The sequence below is a fragment of the Podarcis bocagei genome, assembly GCF_964188305.1.
Source record: "Podarcis bocagei genome assembly, chromosome: 8".
Taxonomy (NCBI): Eukaryota; Metazoa; Chordata; class Lepidosauria; order Squamata; family Lacertidae; genus Podarcis; species Podarcis bocagei.
Genome location: NC_138133.1, coordinates 53294779 through 53303012, shown reverse-complemented (window position 1 = coordinate 53303012; position 8234 = coordinate 53294779).

The following is an 8234-nucleotide window of genomic DNA, read 5'->3' as shown; positions in this document are numbered from 1 at the left end:
ATCAATAGCTGGACTGGAAGCATGAGTTCAGCAGGCCTGATTAAATCACTCTAGAAAAGTAGCAAGGGCGACTGGATAAATGAGCTTTTAATCAGGAAACCATTGCCCTTTCAGTGGAAGAAAGTCCTAACAAACAGCAGAAGTCAAATTTTCTCTTTGTGGTGAGAACGGATAATAACGTCATTTTCTTTGCCCACAAACCCCCATCTCTGTTCTTTCTCTACTGGTAATTTAGTTATCACCACAACGGCCATCAGTAACTTCACAATTAGGGCTCTTCCTTCAGGCACTTACATTTGAAAGCCCACACAGAGGATTTTATTTGAGCTGGGGTTTCTGGGACTTAGCCCCAAAGTATAACAAAGTGAAAACAAAGAAGAAAGTAAAAATAATGTGAATCTGGAGATGGCTTTTTCATCTGAATGTGGTTTGCGGGCCCAGCATATAGCCTGGAGGAACCAACATGAGACTCTCGAGAGTCCTCAGCGAGACTGGCCCAAGACATTTCGTTGTCTGTGTTTAAGGACAAGATAGTAACCTCCATACCCAATTTCGCATCTAGAAGCTTACTGGACTAGCAGTTGATCATTCTTCAATGTGAGACAGTGTCCTCCACTGCTCCCAAGGGCAGCAGGCTACTTGCAAGGGTGCAAGGCAGGGTTAGGATCCTCCAAGAAGGAAGCTCAGGAGCACCAGCCAAGGGGAGGGGCCTTTCCCAGCTTTCCCTCAGCACTTGCCACCTGAGCATCGCAATGTCAGGAGTGCTGTGGAGCCAAGTGGGATGGGGCAGTGAGAGCAAGATCTGGAGGACGAGTTTGGAGGTGGGGAGAGGCCAAGTGGTGAGTTGGCAGAGGTTTCTGCCTCTTTTCAGAAGGGATAGGGGAGCAGTTAGAGACAGCCTTCACTCCATCTTTTGAGAATGAAGTTCCTATGGTAGCCAAGGACACAACTGCCCAATTGACAGCGCCAGTTGAGTCAGAGGTGGAAAGACAGTTGAAGTGAGTGAGTCAGGTCCTGTTGCCAACAGACCTGGCCCACCTGCAGGACTGCGTGCTTGCAAGTACAGTCTTTAGGCTTGGGTTAACTGTGCAAATGACTGGCCCAGACACACTCTTCAAAAGTCAAATGAATCTTAGAGCTTAGCCATGAATCTTAGAGCTCTGCTTATAGACTGATGAATCATGTGTCCTGTACTTTGAACTTATGCTGAGGGGGGAAAAATAACACATGAATTGTGTGTCTCTACAGGGATGGAGGATCCAGAGTGCATTTGGTGGGATTTTATTTCCTCAACTTTAGATGCTCAACATTCACCATCAATGCCTTCATTTTTATTGGTATGTTACCATTTCTTTCTTCTGTTATGTTTTGTTTGCTTCCTTTGTATATGGAATGATGTAACACGATCTTACTGCACTTTTGGGTTGTTAGCATAGGCCATTTTGTGTGTGTGTGTGTGTGTGTGTGTGTGTGTGTGTGTGTGTGTGCTGAGACAGCGTGCACTCATTTCTTGAATAAAGCTTCCAGGTTTCCTCAAGCTGAGAGTCTGAGGGTGGGAGCCAGGACATCCTATCACTGCCACTGAGCTACCTGCCCTACGATCACAGTTGAATTTCTCAGCCGGGTTGTGGTTATGCTGAGAAAAGTTCTGGGCTACTATGGCACATGTGTAGACTGGCACTACTATGTTAATGATGCTACTTCTTAGGTACTACTGATTCTAGCCTCACCCCAATGTTTCAAAGCTTGAGTACTGGGCTGGAGTCATTAGAACTGCATTGTTGGCCAGTACATGTGTGGTAATAATAATAATTTTTATTTATTTAGTGTGCAGACTAGGAGCTCTGCTTGCAATTGCTGCTGGGTAGCCCCATTCCCTGGAATTTGGGGGGGGGGAATTTGTTCTGCGGCAGACTCTACCCAGGTGCCAAAATCTGCTACAAAAATCTAGGTTTTATGAAACCCTGGTCTTCTCCACTGATGCTAGTGGACATTGAGCCCACATTCTCTGGGTCACATGCATCCCAAATCCCTGTCTGTGACCTCTAATTATGTGCACCAACAAGGCCATGCATGATTATCTAAAGCTATGGACCGCTGTGAACCATAAAAAGCTTCTCTCTTGGCTGATTGTCATAGGAGGCACTGATGAAAGTTCTAGCTTTTCTGCTATTGCTAACAGCAGCCTTTCACGGTTTCCATGGAAGCAGATGTGGCAGTGAAAAGTTTTAAGTGACAGGCATGTTTCAAACCTTGACCTTTTTCATTTCTACAGAAAGGGCAGTAGAGAAGCTGGCAAAAGCAGAAGAGTTACATCTATGCTAATGCCAGTTATCAGTCAAGAGAGCTCTGGACTTTACTGTAAATGGCATTTTTACAAACAAACAAACAAAAAGGTTTGGCAGCTTCAGGTCTAACAAACATGTAGGCTGTTTGCAGTGTACAGAAAAAAATCAACCGTGTGGGGGGGGCAGGGATCTTTGTATATTATTTTCTTATTTTAGTGAGAAGAACCATCAGGAAAGAGAATTTTTAAGTTATTGGCCGCTCAGTCATGTTAAAGATAGGCAGGTGATGGAACTTGAACTTTGCGGTGAATTTTAGGTCATTTATGTTTACTGGCTTCTCCAGTAGATGGAGTGGACATGATTTCCAGAAAGCCAGGGCACTTATTTCTAGAGATGTTGCTATTCTAGAACTCAGAGTGGCCACCTGCACAAATAAAGTGTGTGCTCCAAGAACACCACAGGGTCCCGAAGCACTTACATGTGGGTTGCTATGGTGCTGAGTGACCTGTGGTGTTGAGACTGGGCTGAAGACACTAAAGGTTCAGTTTCTTGTTCTCAAATGAGCTTTGCCAACTTGAGGAACAACCATTGGTGTTCCTGCAAATGGTATTAATCATCAAGCTGGGATATAAGGGTTCAGAAAGCCCTTGAGGTACCCTGGTCCTAAGCTGTTTAGGGCTTTGTAAATTAATACATGGGCCTTGAACCTGGCTTGGTAGTAGAGCAATTACCTCATAAACATGTGCATTGATAATGCGCATAATGTGTAAAATCAAGTTGGTTTCTGGGTGTGTTATAAAGTGTTGGTTAAAAAAAGATTTTACAAAATGTCTCACAGGAGGGCTGAAAGCGTAGAGCCAAGAATATAGTCCTACTGTTAACACTATTGTCCTGTTCCTGGGAGATTAAGGCAATTTTCTATACAAGTGCTAGCGTATTGCATTTTGATGACAAATTAGAGCTGTTCAAATGTGCTTTACTGCATGCAAAACCTGATGGAGTCCTTAGGCTATTTTTTGTGCAGGTAGAGTTTTGGGATACAAAGCTAAGTTTTTATTAAATTCTGCATCACTTGGAACTTTCTGAAGTGAAAATTGCTTTAATGATCACAGCATGAAGAACAGTAGTTACCATACTCAGCCATTTTCTTGCCCAAATACCCACATTAGGGGGTAGGATTATCTATCAGATGGACCTTGCTACAGAGTTTTTGAAAATTACTCTGGTGCAATACAATAGGCTGAACTCTTCTACTGCAGAAAGTGTGCATTAGGGAGTTTGAATGCAGTCAGGAATGGACTGAAAATTCAAAGGCATCAATCAGTATTAGTCACTTAGGATTCCAGGTGTGAAATAGATGGAGAGCATGGAGAAAGAATGGATAAGTTACTAATTTTATGAGAAACAGGAGGCCTAACTGCCCTCTTTCCTATCTGGCAGATTCACATGATTTGAAAGAGTGTTCTGCCTTTCAGCTTGGATATGCTTGTAAAAAAAGAAAACCATATTCACCATATCACACTCTTAAGTGAGGCTTCCAGTGGGTTATCTGCCCATGTTGCTGATCAAGTGTGTAACCCACTTAGTTTGAGCAACAGCAGGTGCTACCAGACCATTCATTGGGTTCACTTTGGGTTCACTTTCTTCTTGGATTGTGGATGCCTGGATTGTGCATGGGGACTAGAGGTTGTGTTTAGAGCTCTGATATTTGCATTACTACTTGCCTGTTGATATAGTTGATGATTCTGTTTAGTGGCTGCTCTGGAAAAGGTTAAGAGCAACTATATAAGTAACTGGCCCCTTCCAAATATTTATGTTTGGATGTATGTCCTAGGCCAGGAAAACCCAATCTGTGGTGGTCCACAGACAGATTCAGCTATACAGAATTTTTTCCTCTTGTGTCATTGGGCCTGGGCTCATTGTTTCCATTTGGCCTGTTCCACCCAGCTCGCTTCCACCATGACAGCATCATAACTCACTTCTCAGGTAAGCAAGAAGGTAAGTTAAAGATTCTTTGAGCATCATCATGCTTAAAGCCAGTCTAGTTACTCCACTAGGCTTTCCTTCTCCTTTTGTCTTCTGTACTCAGTGTCCCCTGATGATTGAATCTTCATACCACCAGATCAAGCAATTACATGATAACTGGTGGGAATTCTGCAGCTCCTATGACAGGGAAATTGGCTATCATTGCTTATAGAAATGCACAGCTCAGAGGCACAGCTCTGCAACTGAGTCAAAAACTTCTGAACAGGCCACTCCAGCCCCCCAAGCTGCTAAAAATGGGCTTGGGAAGGATTCCTAGCATATAAAACCTGTACAAAGGATAGATTTTGGTTCAAAATTAAGATATGTAACCAAGGCTACTCATTACATTTTGGGGGGTCAACATGAAGTCATATAATTGTTTATCTCTGGTGGCCATCTACCACCAACTGTCCTATGGGAAAAATTCTAGGACAGAAGGATGCAGGTGAAGACAACCTCAAAGGCTGCTCCAGATGGATTTAGCAAACAACCCAGCTGTTTGATGTTGATGAAGGAATGGTGAGACAAAAATCACAAAGCTACATGAAGAATCTGAACACATGGTGTAGAAGTGCTATGTATGAAGGAGATAGTGCATATCATACTGGGGCGAAAGGTTAAGAGCAACTGCCAGGACCAATAGTGGCAAAGGAGTTTGCAAAAGGATCTACATATCTATACACCTTCCAAGTAACTAGCTGAACTTCTTATATATTTATAATAAAAGTTATACTCAGTTCTTAGATATTTACCTAGGATCAAATGTAACGATGACCAGCATCCACCAGTGGAATGGATTTTGCTTGCATGCTGAAATTTTCCTTTTCCTCTGCTCCTGAAACAGCCCATTGCTTAGTTCTCAAATTTTCTCTGAAGAGTTAAGGGACACCCCCACTCCACGCAGGTGTGTGTGTGGGAGGGGCATAGGGGCTTTGGGGAGGAGAGAAAGGGAAAGTCACTTTGTACTAGCAGAAATCTGCTTGCGCAATGTCACCTGTAGGATTTTCCTATGGACTCCACAGGGATGTCTAAATCTAAAACACATAGGACTGCTGTATTACTAGGACAGCTTTACCTTTGTTTTTAGTTTTGTTCTGCAGAGGGCCTTCTCGGTAGTGGCGCCCGCCCTGTGGAACGCCCTTCCAGCAGATGTCAAAGCGATAAACAACTACCTGACATTCAGAAGACAGCTTAAGGCCGCCCTTTTCAGGGAAGTTTTTAACGTGTGATATTTTAGTGTATTTTTGGTTTCTATGGAAGCTGCCCAGAGTGGCTGGGGAGGCCCAGCCAGATGGGTGGGGTATAAATAATAAATTATTATTATTATTATTATTATTATTATTATTATTATTATTATTATTATATACACTGTAACAGAGAGAGAGGGCAGCGGAGTGAAAGAAACTTCAAGATCCCACCTCAAATTATTCTATGAACTGTGACTTTTAAAAATATTGGCAGTCCTCTCTGACTGAATTTAAAAGCCAGATCACCCACATGAACACTGAAATGTTAAGGATAAATAACATCATCATCATGAAGGACAAAAGTTTAAGCAGGAATGAATGCCAAGTGTTTTAATTGATATAAATTTGAGGATCTGAAGAGTCTAGTTTTTTTTGGGGGGGGGATCTCTTGTTCACTTTTCTATCTGCTCTGCTGAATTCCAAACACTATTCAAAACAAAAAAGAGGAAAAAGAAAGGTACAAAGCTGTTGGGAAAAACACACCATTTATTACTGATGGGTTCCTTGTTTCATGGGATTCATATTGTAGATTCAGCTGTAATGAACAAATAAAAGCCACAGTACTGTGTTTTGGCTAGCTGTGAAAATTTCAGGTTTGTTTTTATTTGCACTCTTTAATCTTAGAAATGTAATAAGAATTCCACAATGCAATGTTTCATGGGCACTTTATTGCTTTATAGAAATTCTCTGCTGTATTCATTTAGTCCTGAGCAAGACAATAAGCTCCATGAAGCCTTTCTGGGATGTTTTCTGTATTTTTTCTTCCCTATCTCCCTTGCGGTGTAATTGTGCTGTTTATTCCTCACTACGTCCCACCAGTTATAACCATATGTTTTTAACAGGTATTCGATGGATCTCCTTGAAAGCTGCAAATGTTTAATACCACGCCGAATTGTGATTCCTGTCAATATGGCGTGCTTCAAGCAACAAGAAAAACAACACTTTTGTTTAATGTCAGTAAAGTACAAACACATCTGCTTGAAGATATTGTGCCAATGCTGCAAATAGTTGTTCTTAGCCCCTGGCAGAGCCTGCTTTTAGACTTTATTACATTTAAGAAATTGACATAAATGATATGCAGTTTTACACAAAAAGTTGAATTTAAAAGCAGATAGAAGCTAATAGCAAAAAAGAGAGAGATTGTATGGTTTCTCCAATGGGAGAGGAAGTTCAGTAACTGAAGCAGCATCACAGGAAGTAGCAGGAAGTAGCCCAATGACTAATTGTGGTAGATCTCATTTGTGACAGCTGTAAGGCCCAGCAAATGGCACCATTTATGGCAGTCTTTGCCAGCCTGGTGCTCTCCAGGGTCCAGCATCATGCAGCCATGCCAGCTGGGGCTGATAGAAATTGTAGTTCAAAACATGTGGAGGGCACTAGGTTGGTGCAGGGTGATTTATAGACTTTCCAAAACAGAAATTGTGTGGGAGAAGTAACACACACTAAGTCATGCTGGTTCTTGTTCTTTGGAAAGGTGTGTAGTCAGTGACCAAGCCTGAAGTGGTCCCAAGTTCTTCTGATGACAGCTGTCACTTTGGAAACCAGGATTAAGGCTAGGCTCAGAGGTGCCTTCATATTTGTGCTTCCCTGTAGAGAGCTAACTCTATACATTTAAAAAGGTTGGTCTAGGGTATCTTGTTCAACACAGGAAATTAAGTTAAATTACCACGAGGCTATACTTCTCTGTATATTTTAAGACCCATTTTCTCCATCCTACTCTTCAAAAGCCTGTAAATTCTGAATATGATTTTGCTTCAAGAGAAGCTTGAGCCTAATGGGCTAATTCTTAGGTTTTAGAATTTCCTTTAGTTACAGGGGAATGCTTTTTTAAAAAATTATTTTTTATTAATTTTTAATTAATAACAATCCAATGTAAGCCACATTAATACAATACCAAATCATAATACAATTAAAAGAGCCAATTATCCAATACGAAATGAAACGTTTTTGGATGACTTCCCTTTTTAACGATTCTTGACGGTTGTATAGAGGGTTATTTTTACCCTAACACTGAAGGATATCTACACATTGACCCAGAACTTCCACACTGCTTTTCATGTGCATAGCGCATCAGGGCAACCATGCTCAAGCAACTGTACTTATTCACAGATGTATAGTCTCATGTGACTCTATATAAAAAAATGATTGCCATGTATTGGTCCACAACAGGTGAACATTTGGTGCTTTTCTAAACAATAATAATACACAGTGGTTGTGAAAAACTGAGCTACCAGCACCCAGATAGAATCCATTTCCAGTGTTGTATGACATAGTGCACAAGTCTTTTGGCATTACAGTTTACAATAAATCTGGAAGGAAACAAATCTGCCTGTGGATCCAAATTTAATGATCTCTACAGTATACCAAATGTCACTTCTGAATATATATTTATATCTACCAAAGCAAAGTGGCTTCATTTACTGGATATGTTTCATATGAAACAGTTGCTAGCATAATTATAGTCCTGTTGTTAGTGGCAAGACTGAAGACGCTATAAATCTAGATATTGATTTTCAAGTGATTTGCATTTTAAAATGGACAAGCATAGGGAGTACAATCTCATGCATGTCTACTCTGAAGTAAGCCACACTGAGTTCAATGGGATTTACTCCAGATAAGTGTGCATAGGATTGGAGCCATAAAGGACAATTTTTGTGCATGTAATATATGGATT